The 25035-nt window shown below is 48.8% G+C and overlaps 1 protein-coding gene across 2 annotated transcripts in view; it reads left to right on the top strand.

Moving 5' to 3' along the window:
* The window catches only part of LOC140388659 (protein kinase C delta type-like), a 147323-nt gene that overhangs the window by 4393 nt on the left and 117895 nt on the right, over window positions 1-25035 (top strand). The window contains exon 1 of one of the 2 annotated variants that reach the window (XM_072473147.1): window positions 24883-24952. The exons of the other annotated variant lie outside the window; for it this stretch is intronic. The gene's annotated coding sequence lies outside the window, so the exon portion shown is untranslated. Of the gene's footprint in view, window positions 1-24882; window positions 24953-25035 lie in introns of those variants that run through there. 2 annotated transcript variants of the gene reach the window in all.

Genomic DNA, 25035 nt, shown 5'->3' with positions numbered 1-25035 from the left:
TGGAGTCAAGGCGACAATCTGATCAGCCATAAACATTTTTTAAAAATTAATTTTTTTTTTTTTTTAAAGAGTATTCAATTCTTTTTTCCAATTAAGGGGCAATTTAGTGTGGCCAATCCATAGAATCATAGAATCATAGAAGTTTACAGCATGGAAACAGGCCCTTCGGCCCAACCAGTCCATGCCGCCCAGTTTTTACCATTAAGCTAGTCCCAGTTGCCCGCACTTGGCCCATAACCCTCTATACCCATCTTACCCATGTAACTATCTAAATGCTTTTTAAAAGACACAATTGTACCCGCCTCTACTACTACCTCTGGCAGCCCTTTCCAGACACTCACTACCCTCTGAGTGAAGAAATTGCCCCTCTGGGCCCTTCTGAATCTCTCCCCAATCACCTTAAACCTATGCCCTCTAGTTTTAGACTCCCCTACCTTTGGGAAAAGATGTTGACTATCTACCTTATCTATGCCCATCATTATTTTATAGACCTCTATAAGATCACCCCTAAGCCTCCTACGCTCCAGGGAAAAAAGTCCCAGTCTATCCCGCCTCTCCTTATAACTCAGACCATCAAGTCCCGGCAACATCCTAGTAAATCTTTTCTGCACTCTTTCCAGTTTAATAATATCCTTTCTATAATAGGGTGACCAGAACTGCACACAGTATTCCAAGTGTGGCCGTACCAATGTCTTGTACAACTTCAACAAGACGTCCCAACTCCTGTATTCAATGTTCTGACCAATGAAACCAAGCATGCCGAATGCCTTCTTCACCACCCTGTCCACCTGCGACTCCACCTTCAAGGAGCTATGAACCTGTACTCCTAGATCTCTTTGTTCTATAACTCTCCCCAACGCCATACCATTAACTGAGTAGGTCCTGGCCTGATTCGATCTGCCAAAATGCATCACCTCACATTTATCTAAATTAAACTCCATCTGCCATTCGTCGGCCCACTGGCCTAATTGATCAAGATCCCGTTGCAATCCTAGATAACCTTCTTCACTATCCACTGTGCCACCAATCTTGGTGTCATCTGCAAACTTACTAACCATGTCTCCTAAATTCTCATCCAAATCATTAATATAAATCACAAATAACAGTGGACCCAGCACCGATCCCTGAGGCACACCACTGGTCACAGGCCTCCAGTTTGAAAAACAACCCTCTACAACCACCCTCTGCCTTCTGTCGTCCAGCCAATTTTGAATCCAATTGGCAACCTCACCCTGGATCCCGTGAGCTTTAACCTTCTGCAACAACCTACCATGCGGTACCTTGTCAAATGCTTTGCTAAAGTCCACGTAGACAACGTCTACTGCACTGCCCTCATCTACCTTCTTGGTCACCCCCTCAAAAAACTCAATCAAATTTGTGAGACATGATTTTCCACGCACAAAGCCATGCTGACTGCCCCGAATCAGTCCTTGCCTCTCTAAATCTTTGGGTTGTGGGGGTGAAACCCACGCAGACACGGGGAGAATGTGCAAACTCCACAAGGACAGTCCGGACCCAGGTCCTCAGCGCTGTGAGGCAGCCACCGGGCCGCCCATCGATCAGCCATGAACCTAATGAATGGTGGAGCAGGCTCAGTGGGCTGAATGTCCTACTCTGTCCTTATTTCTTATAAATCTACCTCTGATATTGTTTTAAATAAATTGGGCCACTCAATTCTGATGGTGCTTTTTGGAATATTGTGTACTTTTCCCTGATTAAATTTAATTTACTATATTGGCACATCTTGGTGCTGCTAATTGGGAGTTTTCAGTTCTAAACTGCTTTTCGTTCAGTCGGAATGTTTTCTCGTTAGTTCAGCTAAAATTCCTATTCCATCGGTTTTCCATTGTCTAGATCTACGGCTCAACCCATGACCATTGGTTCAATCTTGCGTTGTCCTATTTGTTCTCCACAGCTTTATCGGAATCTTTTCATTACATTTATGGCACAGAAGGAGGCCAATCAGTCCATACTGGCTCCCCACAGGGCAATAGGTTAGTCCCATTCCTCCCTCTACCCCCCACAGTCCTACAAGTCTATTTCCCTCAAGCATCCATTCAATTTCCTTCTGAAATCTTTGATCATCTCTGCTTCCACCACCCTCATGGGCACGGGTTCCAGGTCATTACCACTCACCGTATTTAACAATAGCTCTTCCAGACATTCCCCCTACTCCCTCCATCGTTTCTCAAATAGTTTTTGTACTACCTGCCAATGGGAACAGTTTTTCCTTGACTACCTTATTGAAGCCGATCATAATTTTGGATACCTTGACCAAAATTCCCTTTGCTCCAAGGGGAACAACACCAGCTTCAACCTAATCTTGTAGCTAAAATCTTTTTTCTGTGGAACGTAAATCTATTCTGCACCCTTCAAGGGCTCTCAGTTCCTTCCTAAAGTGTGGTGATCACAACTGGACACATATTCCAGTTGTGACCTAACCCAGGGCTCTATAAAGGTTCAGCATAATTTCACTGCTTTTGTTCTCCAGACCAGCTATTTAAATACTGTTGGTACAAGAACAGGTCAGGGGCTGGGATTTCTCTGGCGATTTCTTCAAAGCCTTTCCACCATCTACAAAACCCGAGTAAGGAGTGTGATGGAATACTCCCCACTTGTCTGGATGTGTGCAACAGCACTCAAAAAGCTCGACATCTTTCAGGACAAAGCAGTCCATTGATCACGACATCCGTCACCTTCAACTTTCATTCTCTCCGCCACCGACATACCGTGCAATCAGTGCGTACCACCTACAGCATGCACTGCAGAAACTCACCAAGGTTCTTTCAACAGCATCTTTCAAACCTATTAACCTCCATCACCTGGAAGGACAAGGGCAACTGATACACAGGAATTCCACCTCCTGCAGGTTCCCTTCCCAAGCTGCCCACCATCCTGGCTTGTAATTATATCACTGCCCTTCACTCCCACTAAGTCAAAATCACTAAGTGGTTAGCACTGCTGCCTCACAGCGCCAAAGGTCTGGCTTCAATCCCGGCCTTGGGTCACTGTCCGTGTGGAGTTTGCACATTCTCCCCGTGTCTGTGTGGGTCTCTCTCTCTCTCTCTCTCTCTTGTTTCCCCTCCCCCCAACCCAAAGATGTGCAGCATAGGTGGATTGGCCCACGCTAAATTGCCACTTAATTTTTTAAAAAGTCTATATTACCTCCATATCGCTTCTTACAAATTGCATCACCTCATACTTCTGTATTAAATTCCATCTGCCCATTCTGCTAGCCTCTCTGGCTTGTTGCAGGCATTTCATACCATCCTGATTGTTTTCCACTCCTCCAAGTTTAGTATCATCAAGACCCAAGTCATTTATATATTGCAAAAAAGCACTGAACCTTGGGAAACATCACCGTCTATCACCAGTCTGAAAAACAAACATCTACCATGACCCGCTGCTTTCTGTCCTTAAGCCAATCTTTATCCATTGGACTCTGACCCATAAATCTCAATTTTTCCAACCAGCCTTTTATGTGGTACTTTCCTGAATCCTTTATTAAATTCCATACAGGCAGCATCAACCACATTCCCTTCATGAATCTGCTAATGTTCATTTGGATTAGTCAAGCACCAACTACTTTACAAATTGTGCTGACTCACCTTAATTAACTCAACCTACCCAAGTGCCTATTGATTCCTTCCTTGATGAAGGACTCCAAAACCTTTTACCACCCCTGATGTTAAACTAACTCGCCTGTAGAATTCTAAATATTCTATAGAATTCCTCCAGTGCAGGGGGCGGCATGGTGCTGCAGTGGTTAGCACTGCTGCCTCACGGCGCTGAGGACCCGGGTTTGATCCAGCCCTTGGGTCACTGTCCGTGTGGAGTTTGCACATTCTCCCCGTGTTTGCATGGGTCTCACCCCCACAACCCAAAGATGTGCGGGGTAGGTGGATTGCCCATGTTAAATTGTCCCTTAATTGGAAAAAAAAGAATTGGGTACTCTAAATTTAAAAAAATTCCTGCAGTGCAGTAGGAGGCCATTCGGCCCAATGAGACTGCCCTGACTGAAAGAGTGCCCAACCCACTCCACCCTATTGTTGCTGATTTTCTCCTTGGTTCAATTGCTCTGTTTTATTACCTTTGCTCTCGAGTCGCCAGGTATCTTTATGATACCGCCACGAGGTTCAAGTCCGAGTAATGATCAATAATCCAATACACCGCTTAGTAAGATTCAAATCAAAGCAAATTTATTATACACAGTAATCGCTACTCATGCACAAATTCTGCGTCTAAGCTACTTCTACAACTAACAGGCCGATACTTAACTTTGGACTGGCCCACCAGGTCAGGGGAACAAATGGCCTTTCGTTCGGGTTCTGAGTCTGCGGGATTCGAAGTTGGTACGGATTGGTAGCTAGCAGCGCTTATCTCGTAGCGAGCGTCGTGTTGGTCTTCACTGCACCGGTCACGGTCAATGTTGGTTCGTGTTGCTGGGTGACCTGGCAGGAAGAAGAGGTGAAGAGGAGCTGCTGAAAGTGAAGAGCGCGATTTGAACTTGGGGGCTTAACTCTTATAGTCCCCAGGGGCTTCCCGCCTTTCGGGGCAGACCCTGTACCTGGTCCCAAGTGATTGGACTTTGTCCCAATCGCTTGGTTCGATTTTCTCCAATACTGGAGCAGTTCCCTGAGCGATGGATGGCCGGTCTTGAGGTGCTCGTTCACCTCCTTTGTGTTGGCTCCTGCTGGCGCCGAGGAGTCTGGCTTTGCTTTGTGTGTCAAAATGTTATTTATTGTTCCCGGGGATTGCTCATCAGTATGCAGATGGCTGCTACATTGTTATGCTGATGGTCGCTGGTATCGATGTTGTCTGGTTTTTGCAGAGGTAAATACACAGCAAACTTGCAGCTGCTGGTTTTTGTCTTGTTGGCTGACTTTCCCATCAGCATTTGCCATTTTGAATTGGGAGTTGGCCAATTTAGGTGGCTACACTACCCCCATAACACCACCTACGCAGCACATCCCTGGGCACTAAGGGGCAATTTATAGTAGCCAGTCAACCTAACCTGCACATCTTTGGACTGTGGGAGGAAACCAGAGCACCCGGAGGAAACCCATGCAGGCACGGGTGAATTTTCAACTCCACCCAGACTGATCCAAGGCCAGAATTGAACCGGGTCTCTGGCGCTGGGTAGTTGCTATGACTGTCCTTGTATCCTTTGTTGAATAAGGGTGTTATTTAAAATATTTATTCATTTATGGGATTCGGGTGTTGCTGTCTAGGCCAACTTATTGCCCATCCTTAATTGCTCTTGAGAAGGTAGTGGTGAGCTGCCTTGTTGAACTGCTGCAGCCCATGTGGTGTAGGTGCACCCACAGTGCTGTTAGGAAGGAGTTCCAGGAGTTTACCTGGTGACAGTGAAGGAACAGTGATATATTTACAACTCAGGATGGTGTGCGACTTGGGAGAGGAACTTGCAGGTGGTGTTGTTCCCAGATATCTGCTGCTGCTAGATGGTAGTGTTCACGGGTTTGGAAGGTGCTGTCATGGGAGCCTTGGTTAGTTATTGCAGTGCATTTTGTAGATGGTACATACTGCTGCCACTGTGTGTGTGGTAGAGGGAGTGAATATTGAAGGTGGTGGATGTGGTGCCAGTTAAGTGGGCTGCTTTGTTCTGAATGGATTGAGCTTCTTGGGTGGTGTTGGAGCTGTAAAAGTGTTCCCTTTTTTTCAAATTTTTTACATCAATCCAAGAATGTAAACATTTTGATGCAATCACACAATAAGCAGTTCAGAGATTATCATCTTGTTTTACAATCTATTGCTGAATACCTTAAATACCTGGGGCTGGTTTAGCACACTGGGCTAAATCGCTGGCTTTTAAAGCAGACCAAAGCAGGCCAGCAGCACGGTTCAATTCCCGTACCAGCCTCCCCGAACAGGTGCCGGAATGTGGCGACTAGGGGCTTTTCACAGTATTGAAGCCTACTTGTGACAATAAGCGATTTTCATTTCAAATTCCCTTTGCAAGACCTGAGTATGTATCATTGGTTCGGACGTGGACCACAGCCATTGGCTGCTGTCCCTCTCTCCCATTATGATGCCCTTCCCTTTGATGTCAGAATATATAATGCACCATCCATTAATGATGAATAAGGATTGTAAATACTCTTGCTCTTACGAGTTTTCTGCTATTCTGTTCCTGCTTCCTGTTCTCACAGTCTGCCCCGTGTAATCAAATAGAAAGTTAAGGTTCATTCTAATAATAATAAACTTTATTAGTGTCACAGGTAGGCTTACATTAACACTGCAATTAAGGTACTGTGAAAAGCCCCTCGTCGACACACTCCGGCGCCTGTTCGGGCACACTGAGGGAGAATCCAGAATGTCCAATTCACCTAACAGCACGTCTTTTGGGCCTTGTGTGAGGAAACCGGAGCACCCGGAGGAAACCCACGCAGACACGGGGAGAACGTGCAGACTCCGCACAGACAGTGACCCGAGCCGGGATTCGAGCCCAGGTCCCTGTCTCTGTGAAGAACAGTGCTAACCACTGTGCTGCCCTGCTCTCTGCAGTTTGATCACATTCTCTGATTTATGATTTGCTGTTTGGCTGTAGCTTACGTTCCTAATTTTGAAATCACAGCTGACCTTTGCCCATGTTGCGCCTGTCGTCTCCAATGCCTCCTTCAGCTTCATCCTGACCTGTTTCTTGTACTTTTCAATGAGTGTGTACTTGTATTTTCTTACAGGGAACACTTTATCGTTGTCTGTATTGCATTGCAGCAGCCACCATGGTCATTTTAAAAAAATGTTCTTGGGATGTGGCATCGCTGTCAAGGCTAACATTTATTTCCAAGTCTTAATTGGCAGGAGAAGGTGGTGATCAGTTTTAAAAGGGTTGTAATCACACAAATCCTTGAAAGTAATAATAATAATTTTTTATTGTCACAAGTATGAAGTTACTGTGAAAAGCCCCTAGTCGAATCATTCCGGTGCCTGTTCGGGTAAGCCGGTACGGGAATTGAACCCGCGCTGCTGGCCTCGTTCTGCATCACAAACCAACTGTCGAGCAGAACAAGTTAAGAAAAAGCAGATAGAGTCCTTGGCTTTATTTATAGAGGCAGATAGTGTAAAACAAGAAAGTTATGCAGAGCTATTATTTTTTTTGAAATATATTTTATTGAAGTTTTTCAAACAAAGATTTTCCGTTTTTACAACTTAATAAAGGAATATACATTAAACGTTATTTAAATAATATATTAAACTAACAACAGATGGAAAAAGAAATAAACAAAAAGCAAATATCAACAACTAACTAAGAAAAAACAAAAACACATAATAATACTCCCCCCCCCCCCCTCTCCCCCCTGGGTTGCTGCTGCTGTCTTTTCTGTTTTTCCATTATCGTTCCGCGAGATAGTCCAGGAACAGTTGCCACCGCCTGGTGAACCCCTGAGCCGATCCTCTTAACGCATATTTTATTTGTCCCAGTCTTATGAACCCTGCCATGTCATTTATCCAGGCCTCCACGCCTGGGGGCTTTGCTTCTTTCCACATAAGTAGAATCCTTCGCTGGGCTACTAGGGACGCAAAGGCCAAAACGTCGGCCTCTTTCGCCTCCTGCACTCCCGGTTCTTCTGCAACCCCAAATATAGTCAACCCCCAGCTTGGTTTGACCCGGACCCCCACCACCTTTGAGATCACTCTTGCCACACACCCCCAGAACTCATGCAGTGCCGGACACGACCAGAACATGTGAGTGTGGTTCGCCGAGCTTCCCGAGCACCTGTCCTCCACCCCAAAAAACCTGCTCAGTCTTGCTCCCGTCATATGCGCTCTGTGTAGAAGCTTAAATTGAATCAGGCTAAGCCTGGCACATGAGAACGAGGAATTTACCCTACTTAGGGCATCTGCCCACAGCCCCTCCTCAATCTCTTCCCCCAGCTCCTCTTCCCATTTTCCCTTCAGCTCCTCTACCATCGCCTCCCCCTCGTCTCTCATCTCCCTGTATATTTCGGAGACTTTACCTTCTCCAACCCATGCCCCCAAAATCACTCTATCCTGGACCCCTTGCGTCGGGAGCCGGGGAAATTCCCTCACCTGTTGCCTCGTAAATGCCCTCACTTGCATGTATCGGAAAGCATTCCCTGGTGGCAACTTATATTTTTCTTCCAATGCTCCCAAACCCGCAAACGTCCCGTCCACAAACAGGTCCTTCAGCTTCCTAATTCCTGCTCGCTGCCAACATTGAAATCCCCCATCTATCCTCCCCGGGACGAACTTGTGGTTATTCCTTATCGGGGACCACACCGAGGCACCCGTCACTCCCCTATGTCGTCTCCACTGCCCCCAGATCTTCAAGGTCGCCACCACCACTGGGTTTGTGGTGTACCTTTTCGGGGAGAACGGTAGCGGCGCCGTCGCCAGCGCTTTTAGGCTTGTTCCCTTACAGGACGCCATCTGCAGCCTTTTCCACGCCGCACCTTCTTCTTCCCTCATCCACTTACAGACCATTGACACATTGGCGGCCCAATAGTAGTCACTCAGACTCGGCAGTGCAAATCCCCCTCTGTCCCTACTGCGCTGCAGGAACCCCCTCTTTACCCTCGGGGTCTTTCCCACCCACACAAAGCTCATAAGGCTCCTGTCTATTTTTTTGAAGAAGGCCTTTGTGATCAGGATGGGGAGGCACTGAAACACGAAAAGAAACCTCGGGAGGACCACCATTTTAACCGCCTGTACTCTGCCCGCCAATGACAGGGGCACCATATCCCACCTCTTAAAGTCCTCCTCCGTCTGCTCTACCAGTCGCGTCAGGTTAAGTTTATGTAGGGTTCCCCAGCTCCTGGCCACCTGGATCCCCAGGTATCAAATATTCCTTACTACTCTCCTCAGTGGCAGAGCATCTATCCCCCTGCCTTGTTCCCCGGGGTGCATCACAAAAAGTTTGCTCTTTCCCATATTTAATTTGTATCCCGAGAACTCTCCAAACTCCCTGAGTATCTGCATTACCTCTGGCATCCCCTCTACCGGGTCCGCCACATATAGCAGCAAATCGTCTGCATATAGTGACACTCGATGTTCCTCTCCCCCTCTAAGCACCCCCCTCCACTTCTTAGAGTCCCTCAGCGCTATGGCCAATGGTTCAATTGCCAACGCGAACAATAACGGGGACAGGGGGCACCCTTGTCTTGTACCCCTATGTAATCGAAAGTATCCCGATCTTTGCCTGTTTGTAACGACGCTTGCCACCGGGGCCGCGTACAAGAGTCTAACCCATCTAATGAACCCCTCCCCGAACCCAAATCTCTTCAGCACCTCCCACAAATAGTCCCACTCCACCCTGTCGAATGCCTTCTCTGCATCCATCGCCACCACTATCTCTGCCTCCCCCTCTGGTGGGGGCATCATCATCACCCCCAGCAACCTTCGTACATTGGCATTCAATTGTCTCCCTTTAACAAACCCTGTCTGGTCGTCATGTACCACCCCTGGGACACAATCCTCTATCCTTGTCGCCATCACTTTGGCCAGCAGCTTGGCGTCTACGTTTAGGAGGGAGATGGGCCTGTATGACCCGCACTGCAGCGGGTCTTTGTCTCGTTTCAGAATTAGCGATATCGTCGCCTCCGACATTGTTGGGGGTAATGTCCCCCTTTCCTTAGCCTCATTAAAGGTTCTCGCCAAAAGCGGGGCCAACAGGTCCATATACTTCCTATAAAATTCCACCGGGAACCCATCTGGTCCCGGGGCCTTCCCTGCTTGCATGTTCCCAATTCCTTTGATCACCTCCTCCACCTCAATCTGCGCCCCCAGACCTGCCACCTCTTGCCCCTCCACCCTCGGGAACTCTAGCTGGTCCAAAAAGTGTATCATTCCCTCTTTCCCCTCCGGGGGTTGGGACTTGTACAGCCTCTCATAGAATGTCTTGAACACCTCGTTCACTTTCCCTGCTCTCTGCTCCATCTTTCCCATTTCATCCCTCACTCCTCCGATCTCTCTCGCCGCCCCCCTCTTCCGAAGTTGTTGGGCCAGCAGTCGGCTCGCCTTTTCCCCATATTCATATTGTATCCCCTGTGCCTTCCTCCACTGTGTCTCTGCCTTTCCCGTGGTCAGCAGGTCAAACTCCGTCTGTCATCTTCGTCTTTCCCTGTATAGCCCTTCGTCTGGGGCCTCCGCATACTTCCTATCCACCCTCAAAATTTCCCCTACTAAACTCTCTCTTTATCCTCTTGTTTCCCCTTGTGGGCTCTGATGGAAATCAGCTCTCCTCTAACCACCGCCTTCAGCGCTTCCCATACTACCCCACCTGGACCTTCCCATTGTCATTGACCTCCAGGTATCTTTCGATACATCCCCTCACCCTTCCGCGTACCCCCTCGTCCGCCAGTAGTCCCATTTCTAATCGCCAGAGTGGGCGCTGGTCCCTTTCCTCTCCTAGTTCCAGCTCCACCCAATGCGGGGCGTGATCTGAAACGGCTGTGGCCGAGTACTCCGTTCCTGCCACTTTCAGGATCAGTGCCCTTCCCAAAACAAAAAAGTCTATCCGAGAATATACCTTGTGGATGTGGGAGAAAAAGGAAAACTCTTTACCCAACGGTCTGGCGAATCTCCACGGATCTACTCCCCCCATTTGCTCCATGAATCCCTTAAGTACCTTGGCCGCTGCCGGCCTTCTCCCGGTCCTGGATCTGGACCGGTCCAGCCCTGGGTCAAGCACTGTGTTAAAGTCCCCCCCCCCCCCCCATTAACAAGTTTCCCACCTCCAGGTCCGGGATACGTCCCAGCATTTGCTTCATGAATCCCGCGTCATCCCAGTTCGGGGCGTATACGTTCACCACCACAACCGCCTCACCCTGCAATCTGCCACTCACCATCACATACCTGCCCCCACTATCCACCACTATGGTCTTAGCCTCGAACGATACACATTTCCCCACCAGTATTTCCACCCCTCTGTTTTTCGCGTCCAACCCTGAGTGGAATACCTGTCCCACCCATCCTTTCCTTAGTCTAACCTGATCCGCCAACTTCAGGTGCGTCTCCTGGAGCATAACCGCGTCCGCCTTCAGTCTCTTTAAGTGCGCAAACACCCTTGCCCTCTTAATCGGCCCATTTAAACCTCTCACATTCCACGTGATCAGCCGGGTTGGGGGGCCATTTACCACCCCCCCCCCCTCGTCGACTAGCCATCCCCTTTTTTAAACCATCTCCTCACCCAGGTCTCACGCACCCGTCTGTCCCCCAGACGGCGCCCTCCCGTCCCGACCACCTTGTCTCGTATCAGCTCCCCCTTACCCTCAGCAGCAGCAACCCAGTTAATCCCCCCCCCCCCAGATCCCCCTCTAGCTTGATTCCTCCCCCCATATTGCTTCTGGAAGTCAGCTAACTCTGGCTGACCTCGGCTTCCCCCGTTCATCCTTTGACCTCCCTGCGTGTGAGGCCCCCTTCCTTCCTGCGCCCTTTTTTCCCGCCATAGTTTTCATAGCGCGGGAAAATACCCGCGCCTTCGTCTCGGCCCCGCCCCTAATGGCGCTGTTCCCTCATTCCCCTTCCCTTTTCCCTTTTCCACCGGCGCCCACATTTCTTCATGTCCCCCACATCGGGGGGAGAAAAATTCCCCGTCCAACATTATCATACATTAGCCCTCCCCTCTCCCCACTTTACATTTCTATGCCACCACCTCGCTACCCCTCTCCGGGCATCAGTTTCTCAAGTCTAGTCCAATTTCTCTTCCTGAATGAATGTCCATGCCTCCTCCGCCGTCTCGAAGTAGTGGTGTTTGCCCTGATGTGTGACCCACAATCTCGCCGGCTGCAGCATCCCAAATTTGACTTTCTTCCTATGGAGCACCGCCTTGGCCCGATTGAAGCTCGCCCTCCTTCCCGCCACCTCCGCACTCCAGTCTTGATACACGCGTATCACCGCGTTCTCCCACTTGCTACTCTGTGTCTTCTTAGCCCAGCTCAGGACCATCTCCCTGTCCCTGTAGCGATGGAACTTCACCACTATTGCTCGTGGTGTTTCCCCTGCCTTTGGTCTTCTCACGAGGACCGCTCCCTCCACTTCCAGGGGGCCCGTTGGGGCCTCAGCTCCCATTAGAGTATGGAGCATCGTACTCACATACGCCCCAGCATCAGCTCCCTCTGTTCCTTCGGGGAGACCTAAAATCCGTAGGTTCTTCCTCCTCGAGCTGTTCTCCAGGGCTCCAGCCTTTCTATGCACCTCTTGTGTAGTGCCTCGTGCGTCTCCGTTTTTACCACCAGGCCCTGTACCTCGTCTTCGTTCTCGGCTGCCTTTGCCTTCACTCCACCAAGCTCCATCGCCTGGACCTTTTGTGTTTCCTTTAGTCCCTCGATTGCCAGTAACATCGGCGCCCGCACCTCTTTCTTGAGCTCCTCCACACATCGTCGGAGGAACTCCTGCTGTTCCGGGCCCCATACCATCTGGGCTCCCTCAGCCGCCATCTTGCTTCTCCCTTCTCTTCTCTGCCGCTGCTCCAAAGGATCCTCCGCAATCTGGCCACTACTGTCGCTCCTTTCCATCCACACCCGGGGGGACTCCTTCCTTTGTCACCTCACAGTGGGTTTGGCCGCAAAAAATTTCCGTTGGGGCTCCCGATAAGAGCCCAAAAGTCCGTTGAAACGGGAGGTGCCGAAACGTGCGGCTTAGCTGGTCATCGCCGCAACCGGAAGCCATGCAGAGCTATTATAAAATACTACTTGGTCCAAGCGAGAGCATTGTGTCTGATTCTGGGTTCCACATCTGAAGGAACGATTTCAAAGTTTTGGATAGGATGCAGAAGAGATTTACTCGAATGGGATTAGGAATGAGGGAATTCAGTTACATGGAGAGACTGGAGAAGTTGGAATCGTTTTCTTTAGAGCAGGTAAGATTAAGTGGGGATTTTTCAGAGGTGTCCAAATCATGAGGGGTTTGACAGTATAGATAGGGAGAAACTGTTTCCAGTGTTGGGATAGTTAATAATCAGAGAATGCAAATATAAACCCCAAGGGATACTTTTTTATGCAATAAGTTATGATTTGGAAAGTACACCTCTTAAGGGTAGTGGAGGCAGATTGCACAGTAACTTTCAAAAGGAATTAAATAAATACATATGGAGAAAATGACGGGGTCAAAGGAAAAAGTACAGGAGTGGGACTAATTGGATAGTTCTTTCAAAGAGCCAACATATGGACTGAATGGCCTCCTCAAAGAACAAAGAAATGTACAGCACAGGAACAGGCCCTTCGGCCCTCCAAGCCCGTGCCGACCATGCTGCCCGACTAAACTACAATCTTCTACACTTCCTGGGTCCGTATCCCTCTATTCCCATCCTATTCATGTATTTGTCAAGATGCCCCTTAAATGTCACTATCGTCCCTGCTTCCACCACCACCTCCGGTAGCGAGTTCCAGGCACCCACTACCCTCTGTGTAAAAAAAACTTGTCTCGTACATCTACTCTAAACCTTGCCCCGCTCACCTTAAACCTATTCTCCCTAGTAATTGGCCCCTCTACCCCGGGGAAAAGCCTCTGACTATCCACTCTGTCTATGCCCCTCATAATTTTGTAGACCTCTATCAGGTCGCCCCTCGACCTCCTTGGTTCCAGTGAGAACAAACCAAGTTTATTCAACCGCTCCTCATAGCTAATGCCCTCCATACCAGGCAACATTCTGGTAAATCTCTTCTGCACCCTCTCTAAAGCCTCCACATCCTTCTGGTAGTGTGGCGACCAGAATTGAACACTATACTCCAAGCGTGGCCTAACTAAGGTTCTATACAGCTGCAACATGACTTGCCAATTCTTATATTCAATGCCCCGGCCAATGAAGGCAAGCATGCCGTATGCCTTCTTGACTACCTTCTCCACCTGTGTTGCCCCTTTCAGTGACCTGTGGACCTGTACTCCTAGATCTCTCTGACTTTCAATACTCTTGAGGGTTCTACCATTCACTGTATATTCCTTACCTGCATTAGACCATCCAAAATGCATTACCTCACATTTGTCCGGATTAAACTCCATCTGCCATCTCTCCGCCCAAGTCTCCAACCAATCTAAATCCTGCTGTATCCTCTGACAGTCCTCATCGCTATCCTCCTGTGCACTATGTTTCTCTGCTTTGTCTTCAAGGGATAGTTAAGAGGCACAAATGCTCGATGGGTTAAGGAGGGCAGGTTTCCTTCTCTGAAGGACATTGAGCCAGTTGATTTTTTCTGACAATCGGACAGCATTATGCTCACTTGTACTGACATCTGCTTTTTATTTCGGAATATTTTTCAAACCAAATCCCTGGCGAGATTTGAACTTTTATTCTGTGGGGTGTTATTCCAGAACCATCTAGTTGGACTGATTTGCAGTGTGTTTCTGAATCTAGGTCACAAATGTAAAGGGATGATCACAATCACAGAATGCTACAGTGCAGAAGAGGCCTTTCGGCCAATCGAGTCTGCACCGCGCTTGGAAGACATCTGTCCTGCCCACCTAATCCCATTTGCCAGCACTTGTCCCATATCCTTGAACGTTAAGATGTGCCAAGTACTCATCCAGGTACTTTTTAAAGGATGTGAGGCAACCCGCCTCTACCCCCCTCCCAGGCAGCGCATTCCAGACTGTCATCACCCTCTGGGTAAAAGTTTTTCCTCAATCCCCCCCCTAAACCTCCTGCCCCTTATCTTGATTTTGTGTCCCCCTCGGAACTGACTCTTCAGCTAAGGGGAACACCTCCCTATCCACCCTCCCATGCCCCTCATAATCTTGTCCACCTCGATCACGTCGCCCCTCTGCTCCAGTGAAAACAACCCAAGCCTATCCAACCTCTCTTCATAATTTAAATGTTCCATCCCAGGCAACAGCCTGGTGAATCTCCTCTGCACCCCCTCCAGTGCAATCACATCCTTTCTGTAATGTGGCGACCAGAATTGCACACAGTGCTCCAGCTGTGGCCGCACCAAAGTTCTATACAACTCCAACATGACCTCCCTGCTTTTGTAATATATGTCTCAATTGATAAAGACAAGTGTCCCATATGCCTTTTTCACCCCCCTACTAACCTGCCCGTCTGCCTTCAGAGATCTGTGGACAACACGCCAAGGTCACTTTGTTCCTGGGAACTTCCCAGTGTCAGATCATTCATTGAATAATCCCTTGTCAAATTACTCCTTCCAAAGTGTCTCACATCGCACTTTTTAGAGTTAAATTCCATCTGCCACCTTTCTAACCATTTGACCATCCCGTCTATATCTTCCTGTAAGCAAAGACACTCACCCTCACTGTTACCCACCCGGCCAATCTTTGTGACAGCTGCAAATTTACTGATCCCACTCCCCATGTAGTCAACTATGTTGTTTATATAAATGACGAATGATAGAGGACCCAGCACAGTGGTACCCCACTGGACACTGGCTTCCAGTCACTAACGCAGCCGTCTGCACATCACCCTCAGCCTCTTACAGTTAAGCCAATTTTGAATCCACGTTATCAGGTTACCCTGCATCCCATGTGCATTTGCCTTCTTAATAAGTCGTGAGGGACCTTGTCAAAGGCTTTGCTGAAATCCAAATAAAATACATCAACTGCAATACCCTTATCTACACACTTCGTCACATGCTCAAAAAGTTCAATCAAATTTGTCCACAGAATGTACAGCGCAGAAGGAGGCCATTTGGCCCATTGAGTCTGCACCAGCCCTTGGAAAGAGCACCCCACCCAAGCCCACGCCTCAACCCTATACCCGTAACCCAGCAGCCCCATCTAACCTTTTTGGACACTAAGGGCAATTTATCGTGGCCAATCCACCTAACCTGCACATTTTGGACTGTGGGAGGAAACCGGGGCACCCGGCGGAAACCCACGCAGACACGGGGGGAACGTGCAGACTCCGCACAGACAGTGACCCAAGCCGGGAATCGAACGTGAGACCATGGAGCTGAGAAGCAGCTGTGCTAACCACAATGCTACCGTGCTGCCCTGTTCGGCATGACCTCAATCTGACAAAGCCATACTGACTCTTCCTGATCAAACTTTGCTTCTCTAAGTGGAGATACATTCTCTCCTTCAGAATTTTCTCCAACAGTTTCTCTGCCACTGATGTGAGACTCCCTGGCCTGTAGTTCCCTGGCTTATCCCTTTAATAGTCTTTCTTTAATAGTGGGACCAATTTCACGGTTCTCCAGTCCTCTGGCACCTCTCCCGTGACCAGACAGGAATTAAAACTTTGGGTCAGAGCCCCTATGTCAATTTGATCAAGAACCTCAGAGTCTCTCTCCCTGAGTTCCATATCTGCATCCTCATTCACTTGGGTGAAAATGGATGTGAAATATTCGTTCAACACCCTATCCATGTCCTCAGGCTCCACTCACTGATTGCCCCTTGGTCCTTAATGGGCCCTACTCTTTCCCTGGTTATCCTCTTCTAATTGATATATTTATAGAATATCTTGAGGTTTACCCAACTTTTACCAACCAGAGCTTTCTCATATCCCCCTCTTTGCTCTCCTAATTGCTTTTTTAAGCTCCATCCTGCACTTCTGTACTCCATTAATGCCTTCACTGATTTGTTTCCCTGGTACCTGCTAAAAGTATTTCATTCCCTTCTCATCATATCCTGAATTCCTGAATATCTCTGGTCATTCATGGTTCTCTGGGTTTGTTACTCCTTCCTATTATTCTAGAGAGAACACGTTTGACCTGTACTCTCCCCATTTCCCTTTTAACCCCCCCCCCCCCCCCCCCCCCCACCCACACCCCCACCACACACACTCTCACAAACACACACACTGCTCTTCTGTAGTAACTCTTTTCAGTCTACCTTGGCCAGATCTTTTTTTTTATGCATTTACGGGATGTGGGCGTAGCTGGCTATACCACCATTTATTGCTCATCCCGAGTTGCTCTTCAGAAGGTGGTGGTGAGCTGCCTTCTTGAACCGCTGCAGTCCTTCAGGTGTAAGTACACCCCCATGTTGTTAGGGAGGGTGTTACAGGATTTTGCCCCAGTGACAGTGAAGAAACGGCGATATATTTCCAAGTTGTGGTGAGTGGCTTGGAGATGAACCTCCAGGTGTTGGGGTCCCAGATATTTGCTGCTCTTGTCCTTCTAGATGGCAGTGGTCATGGGTTTGGAAGGTGCTGTCGAAGGAACCTTGGTGAGTTACTGCAGTGCATCTTGTAGATGATACACACAGCTGCCACTTTTGGTCAGTGGTGGAGGGTTTGAATGTTTGTGAAAGGGGGAGCAATCAAGTGGGCTGCTTTGTCCTGGATGGTGTCAAGCTTCTTGTGTTGTTGGAGCTGCACTAATCCAGGCATGTAGAGAGTATTCCATTACATTCCTGACTTGTGCCTTGTAGATGGTGGTCAGGCTTCAGGAGGTCAGGGGGTGCGTTACTCGTTGTAGGATTCATAAGAACATAAGAAGAACATAAGAACTAGGAGCAGGAGTAGGCCATCTGGCCCCTCGAGCCTGCTCCGCCATTCAATGAGATCATGGCTGATCTCGGGCTGGTTTAGCACACTGGGCTAAATCGCTGGCTTTTAAAGCAGATCAAGGCAGGCCAGCAGCATGGTTCGATTCCCGTACCAGCCTCCCCGAACTGGCGCCGGAATGTGGCGACTAGGGGCTTTTCACAGTAACTTCATTGAAGCCTACTCGTGACAATAAGCGATTTTCATTTCATTTCTTTTGTGGACTCAGCTCCACTTTCCGGCCGGAACACCATAACGCTTAATCCCTTTATTCTTCAAAAAACTATCGATCTTTATCTTAAAACCATTTAATGAAGGAGCCTCTACTGCTTCACTGGGCAAGGAATTCCATAGATTCACAACCCTTTGGGTGAAGAAGTTCCTCCTGAACTCAGTCCTAAATCTACTTCCTCTTATTTTGAGGCCATGTCCCCTGGTTCTGTTTTCACCCGCCAGTGGAAACAACCTGCCCGCATCTATCCTATCTATTCCCTTCATAATTTTATATGTTTCTATAAGATCCCCCCCCCTCGTCCTTCTCAATTCCAACGAGTACAGTCCCAGTCTACTCAACTTCTCGTAATCCAACCCCTTCAGCTCTGGGATTAACCTAATGAATCTCCTCTGCACACCCTCCAGTGCCAGTATTTCCTTTCTCAAATAAGGGGACCAAAACTGAACACAATACTCCAGGTGTGGCCTCACTAACACCTTACACAATTGCAGCATAACCTCTCTCGTCGTAAACTCCATCCCTCTAGCAATGAAGGACAAAATTCCATTTGCCTTCGTAATCACCTGTTGCACCTGTGAACCAACTTTTTGCGACTCGTGCACTAGCACACCCAGGTCTCTCTGCACAGCAGCATGTTTTAATATTTTATCATTTAAATAATCCCTTTTGCTGTTATTCCTACCAAAATGGATAACCTCACATTTGTCAACATTGTATTCCATCTGCCAGACCCTAGCCCATTCACTTAACCTATCCAAATCCCTCTGCAGACTTCCAGTATCCTCTGCACTTTTTGCTTTATCACTCATCTTAGTGTCGTCTGCAAACTTGGACACATTGCCCTTGGTCCCCAACTCCAAATCATCTATGTAAATTGTGAACAGTTGTGGGCCCAACACTGAACCCTGAGGGACACCACTAGATACTGATTGCCAACCAGAGAAACACCTGTTAATCCCCACTCTTTGCTTTCTATTAATTAACCAATCCTCTATCCATGCTACTACTTTACCCTTAATGCCATGCAACTTTATCTTATGCAGCAACCTTTTGTGTGGCACCTTGTCAAAGGTTTTCTGGAAATCCAGATATACCATATCCATTAGCTCCCCGTTATCTACCGCACTAATAATGTCCTCAATAAAATCCACTAAATTAGTTAGGCACGACCTGCCCTTTATGAACCCATGCTGTGCCTGCCCAATGGGACAATTTACGTCCAGATGCCTCGCTATTTCTTCCTTGACTGGGGCTGTTTAGCACAGGGCTAAATCGCTGGCTTTGAAAGCAGACCACGGCAGGCCAGCAGCATGGTTCAATTCCTGTAACAGCCTCCCCGAACAGGCGCCGGAATGTGGCGACTAGGGTCTTTTCACAGTAACTTCATTTGAAGCCTACTTGTGACAATAAGCGATTTTCATAGGGGCTGTTTAGCACAGGGCTAAGTCGCTGGCTTTGAAAGCAGGCCAAGGCAGCCCAGCAGCACGGTTCAATTCCCGTAACAGCCTCCCCGAACAGGCGCCGGAATGTGGTGACGAGGGGCTTTTCACAGTAACTTCATGTGAAGCCTACTTGTGACAAGCGATTTTCATTTCATTTCATGATAGATTCCAGCATCTTCCCTACTACCGAAGTTAAGCTCACTGGCCTAAAATTACCCGCTTTCTGCCTACCTCCTTTTTTAAACAGTGGTGTCACGTTTGCTAATTTCCAATCTGCCGGGACCACCCCAGAGTCTAGTGAATTTTGGTAAATTATCACTACTGCATTTGCAATTTCCCCAGCCATCTCTTTTAGCACTCTGGGATGCATTCCATCAGGGCCAGGAGACTTGTCTACCTTTAGCCCCATTAGCTTGCCCATGACTACCTCCTTGGTGATAACAATCCTCTCAAGGTCCTCACCTGTCATAGCCTCATTTCTATCAGTCACTGGCATGTTATTTGTGTCTTCCACTGTGAAGACCGACCCAAAAAACTTGTTCAGTTCCTCAGCCATTCCTCATCTCCCATTATTAAATCTCCCTTCTCATCCTCTAAAAGACCAATATTTACCTTAGCCACTCTTTTTTGTTTTATGTATTTGTAGAAACTTTTACTATCTGTTTTTATATTCTGAGCAAGTTTACTCTTATAATCTATTTTACTCTTCTTTATAGCTTTTTTAGTAGCTTTCTGTTGCCCCCTAATGATTTCCCAGTCCTCTAGTCTCCCACTAATCTTTGCCACTTTGTATGCTTTTTCCTTCAATTTGATACCCTCCCTTGTTTCCTGAGATATCCACGGTCGATTTTCCCTCTTTCTACCGTCCTTCCTTTTTGTTGGTATAAACCTCTGCTGAACACTGAAAAATTGCTTGGAAGGTTCTCCACTGTTCTTCAACTGTTTCATCATAAAGTCTTTGCTCCCAGTCTACCTTAGCTAGTTCTTCTCTCATCCCATTGTAATCTCCTTTGTTTAAGCATAAAACACTAGTGTTTGATTTTACCTTCTCACCCTCCACTGTATTTTAAATTCCACCATATTGTGATCGCTCCTTCTGAGAGGATCCTTAACTATGAGATCCTGAATCAATCCTGTCTCATTGCACAGGACCAGATCTAGGACCGCTTGTTCCCTTGTAGGTTCCATTACATACTGTTCAAGGAAACTATCACGGATATATTCTATAAACTTCTCCTCAAGGCTGCCTTGACAGACCTGATTAAACCAATCAACATGTAGATTAAAATCCCCCATGATAACTGCTGTACCATTTCTACATGCATCCGTTATTTCTTTGTTTATTGCCTGTCACACCATAATGTTACTATTTGGTGGCCTATAGACTACTCCTATCAGTGACCTTTACGCCTTACTATTCCTGATTTCCACCCAAATGGATTCAACCTTATCCTCCATAGCACCGATGTCATCCCTTACTGTTGCCCGGATGTCATCCTTAAATAACAGAGCTACACCACCTCCCTTACCATCCACTCTGTCCTTCCGAAAAGTTTGATACCCTCGAATATTTAACTCCCAGTCGTGACCATCCTTTAACCGTGTTTCAGTAATAGCCACTAAATCATAGTCATTCACGATGATTTGCGCCATCAACTCATTTACCTTATTCCGAATACTACGAGCATTCCGGTAAAGTACACTTATGTTGGCTTTTTTACCTCTGTTCTGAATCTTAACACCTCGATCAGTAACCTCTCATAAGTTATATTTCCTCTTAACTTTTCTCCTAATTTTCCTTGTCGTTGAACCCATATCTTCATGTAACAACCTGCCGCGTCGCTTACCATTAATGTTTTCACTTCCCGTTTTATTCCTTTTAGTATTACTGGGCCTATTCACTGAGCTCCCCTCAGTCACTATACCTTGTACTGTCGCTTTTTTTGATTTTTGACTATAGCTTCTCTGCCTTACACTTTCCCCCTTACTGCCTTTTGTTTCTGTCCCTGTTTTACTACCTTCCAACTTCCAGCATTGGTTCCCATCCCCCTGCCACATTAGTTTAAACCCCCCCCCCATCCCCCCCAGGATATCGGTTCCAGTCCTGCCCAGGTGCAGACCGTCCGGTTTGTACTGGTCCCACCTCCCCCAGAACCGGTTCCAATGCCCCAGGAATTTGAATCCCTCCCTTTTGCACCATCTCTCGAGCCACGTATTCATCCTATCTATCCTGACATTCCTACTCTAACTAGCTCGTGGCACTGGTAGCAATCCTGAGATTACTACCTTTGAGGTCCTACTTTTTAGTTTAACTCCTAACTCCCTGAATTCAGCTTGTAGGATTCCTCGCCTTTGATCTACCCTGGTAGCCACAGTATTAATATGGCTAGTCCAGTTCAGTTTCTGATCAATGGTAACCCCCAGGCTGTTGATTGTTGGGGATTCAGTGATGGTAATACCATTGAGTGTCAAAGAACAGTGGTTAGATCCTCTCTTGTTGGAAATGGTCATTGTCTGGCACTTGTGTGGCGTGAATGTAACTTGCCACTTGTCAGCCCAAGCCTGGACATTGTCCAGGTCTTGCTGCATTTGGACAGGGACTGCCTCATTATCTGAGGAGTCGCGAATGGTGCTGACCATTGTGCAGTCATCAACAAACATCCCCACTTCTGACCATATGATGGAAGGGAGCTGAAGATGGTTGGGCCGAGGGCACTACCCTGAGGAACTCCTGCAGTGAGGTCCTGGAGCTGAGATGATTGACCTCCAACCGCCACAACCATCTTCCTGTGTGCCGGGTATGATTCCAACCAGCGGTAAGTTTTTCCCCTGCTTCCCATTGACTCCAGTTTAGCTCGGGCTCCTTGATGCTGTACTCGGTCAAATGCTGTGTTGGTGTCAAGGGCAGTCACTCTCACCTCACCTCTGGCATTCAACTCTTTTGTCCATGTTTGAACCAAGGCTGTAATGAGGTCAGGAGCTGAGTGACCCTGGCTGAACCCACACTGAGCGCCCATGAGCAGGTTATTGCTGAGTGATAATAACAATAATCTTTATTATTGCCACAAGTGGGCTTACATTAACACTGCAATGAAGTTACTGTGAAAAGCCCCTAGTTGCCACATTCCGGCGCCTGTTCGGGTACACAGAGGGGAATTCAGAATGACGAAATTACCTAACAGCACGTCTATCAGGACTTTTGGGAGGAAACCGGAGCACCCGGTGGAAACCCACGCAGACGGGGAGAATGTGCAGACTGCACAGAAGTATGTCCCATTAATTCATCAGTAACTGAATTTTAGATAAAGGAATTCAACCAAACTAGGTGGTAAAGGTAATGATACTGATCTGAGTTTCTGTGTGATCAGAATCTTCTCTCCACCCCCAACGCAACATAAATGGTAACACAAAGTGTTGGTCAGAGAAGGTTTAATGGGAACCTGTCTGACTTTGGATAATAATCTTTATTGTCACAAGTAGGCTGACATTAACGCTGCAATGAAGTTACTGTGAAAAGCCCCTAGTCGCCACATTCCGGCGCCTGTTCAGGTGCACAGAGGGAGAATTCAGAATGTCCAATTCACCTAACAGCACGTCTTTCGGGACTTGTGGGAGGAAACCGGAGCACCCGGAGGAAACCCACGCAGACACAGGGAGAACGTGCAGTCTCCGTACAGACAGTGACCCAAGCCGGAATTGAACCTGGGACCCTGGAGCTGTGAAACAACAGTGCTGACCACTGTACTACCCTCGATACCAGATGCCTGGTTCTTGTTTCAAAGGGACTGTGTTGGGTTGTTAGGAGTGAGCTTCCTATTGTGGAATTGTCGGTGGATGTTTTGAGGGGCAGGTTCAGTGTTGTGGTTTGCTTTGTCACAGCTGAGTGCTGTGTCCCTTTATTGAAGCAGGAACATCTCACTCGGGAAGGAGTGCTTCAGTCTCTGGACTGTTTACAGATTCTCGGTGACTCCACATCTCTGGTGAGTCACTGGCTGCTGTTCCTCCGAAACAGATCAAACCTGCCGATCCAGTCTCTGGTGTAATGTGCTTGGATTCCATGGCTCTGTTTGAATTTTCATGTGGCCAGAGTTTAAGCCTGGTACCTCCTCCCTTTTCCCTTTCCTGAACCCACTGTTTCCAGAGGAGATGTTGAAGGTGGGAAGCCCCCAGCCTCGAGGAGTCCTCCCTGGTTTTGACATTGTTCCACATGAAATCTTGACTCTGGGATTATGGCCCCTTTGGTGCAATCACACTGCCAACTTGCCAGGCTCAATGTCCAGTTAGAGCCTCTTCCCCATGACAGGTATCCAGTTGCAGAGTCAATCTGTCTAACCCACGGTCACATTGATGGCAGGGGTGTGTGCACTGCCCTGCTTGCGGAGGAGGGGAGGAGTGATTCGGACGACCGTGTTTACATGTGCTGGGGAGGAGGGGTTTGGGCATTCAGCCCAATATGTGGGTATGATGAGTTTGCAGACTGCCCTGTTTGTGGTGGGGGTGCGGGCAGCCCTTTCGCTGGGGGGATGGGAAGAGGCGGGGCACCCCATTCGCTGGGGTGTGCGCAAGGGATAGCGTCCCTTTCACTGGGGGTGGGGAAGCGAGGGACAGGGTGTCCCTTTCACTGGGGGGGGGGAAGAGAGCGAGGGACAGGGTGTCCCTTTCACTGGGGGGGGGGGGAAGAGAGCGAGGGACAGGGTGTCCCTTTCACGGGGGGGGAGAGAGCGAGGGACAGGGTGTCCCTTTCACTGGGGGGGGGGGAGAGAGCGAGGGACAGGGTGTCCCTTTCACTGGGGGGGGGGGGAGGGAGCGAGGGACAGGGTGTCCCTTTCACTGGGGGGGGGGGAATAGAGCGAGGGGTGGGTGCCCCTTTCACTGGGAGTGGGGAAGTGAGGGACAGGGTGTCCCTTTCACTGGGGGAGGGGGGGAGCGAGGGACAGGGTGTCCCTTTCACTGGGGCGGGGGGAAGAGAGCGAGGGACAGGGTATCCCTTTCACTGGGGGTGGGGAAGCGACGTACAGGGTGTCCCTTTCACTGGGGGGGGGGGGGGGGGGAGCGAGGGACAGGGTGTCCCTTTCACTGGGAGGGGGAGAGAGCGAGGGACAGGGTGTCCCTTTCACTGGGGGGGGGGGAAGAGAGCGAGGGGTGGGTGCCCCTTTCACTGGGGGTGGGGAAGTGAGGGACAGGGTGTCCCTTTCACTGGGGGAGGGGGGGAGCGAGGGACAGGGTGTCCCTTTCACTGGGGCGGGGGGAAGAGAGCGAGGGACAGGGTATCCCTTTCACTGGGGGTGGGGAAGCGACGTACAGGGTGTCCCTTTCACTGGGGGGGGGGAGCGAGGGACAGGGTGTCCCTTTCACTGGGAGGGGGAGAGAGCGAGGGACAGGGTGTCCCTTTCACTGGGAGGGGGAAGAGAGCGAGGGACAGGGTGTCCCTTTCACTTGGGGGGGGGGGGGGCGGGGGGGGGGGGAAGAGAGCGAGGGACAGGGTGTCCCTTTCACTGGGGGGGGGGGGAGATAGCGAGGGACAGGGTGTCCCTTTCACGGGGGGGGGGAAAGAGAGCGAGGGGTGGGTGCCCCTTTCACTGGGGTGGGGGGTGCTGTGGGAACGGGTGCAGTCACTGGGCGGGTTGTCTGCCTGTCCTGTTTGAGGGGCAGCGGAAGGTTTGTTGCTGTGTTTGTCACCGGTTGATTGTAGCTTCTCTGCGGGTGAGTTGCTGCAACTGTGCAAACTGCCAGGGGGCAGCAGGTTGAGCAGAGTTTGACGTCAGGAGTATGTTGGAGCATTTTGTTGCAGAATCTGAGTGAGCAGCTTTTCATATTGTGAATTCCTATCCCAGGACACAAGGTTCTCCTGCACAGGTGAGTGTGCGAGTGAGTGAGCTCTTGTCTTTATCAGAACTGAGTTGCCAGTGGCACAGTGAGTGCCAGAGAGTTAAAGCTGT

Source organism: Scyliorhinus torazame, chromosome 13 (genome assembly GCF_047496885.1).
Source record: "Scyliorhinus torazame isolate Kashiwa2021f chromosome 13, sScyTor2.1, whole genome shotgun sequence".
In the NCBI taxonomy this organism is placed as follows: Eukaryota; Metazoa; Chordata; class Chondrichthyes; order Carcharhiniformes; family Scyliorhinidae; genus Scyliorhinus; species Scyliorhinus torazame.
This window is presented reverse-complemented; position numbering and strand designations above follow the sequence as displayed.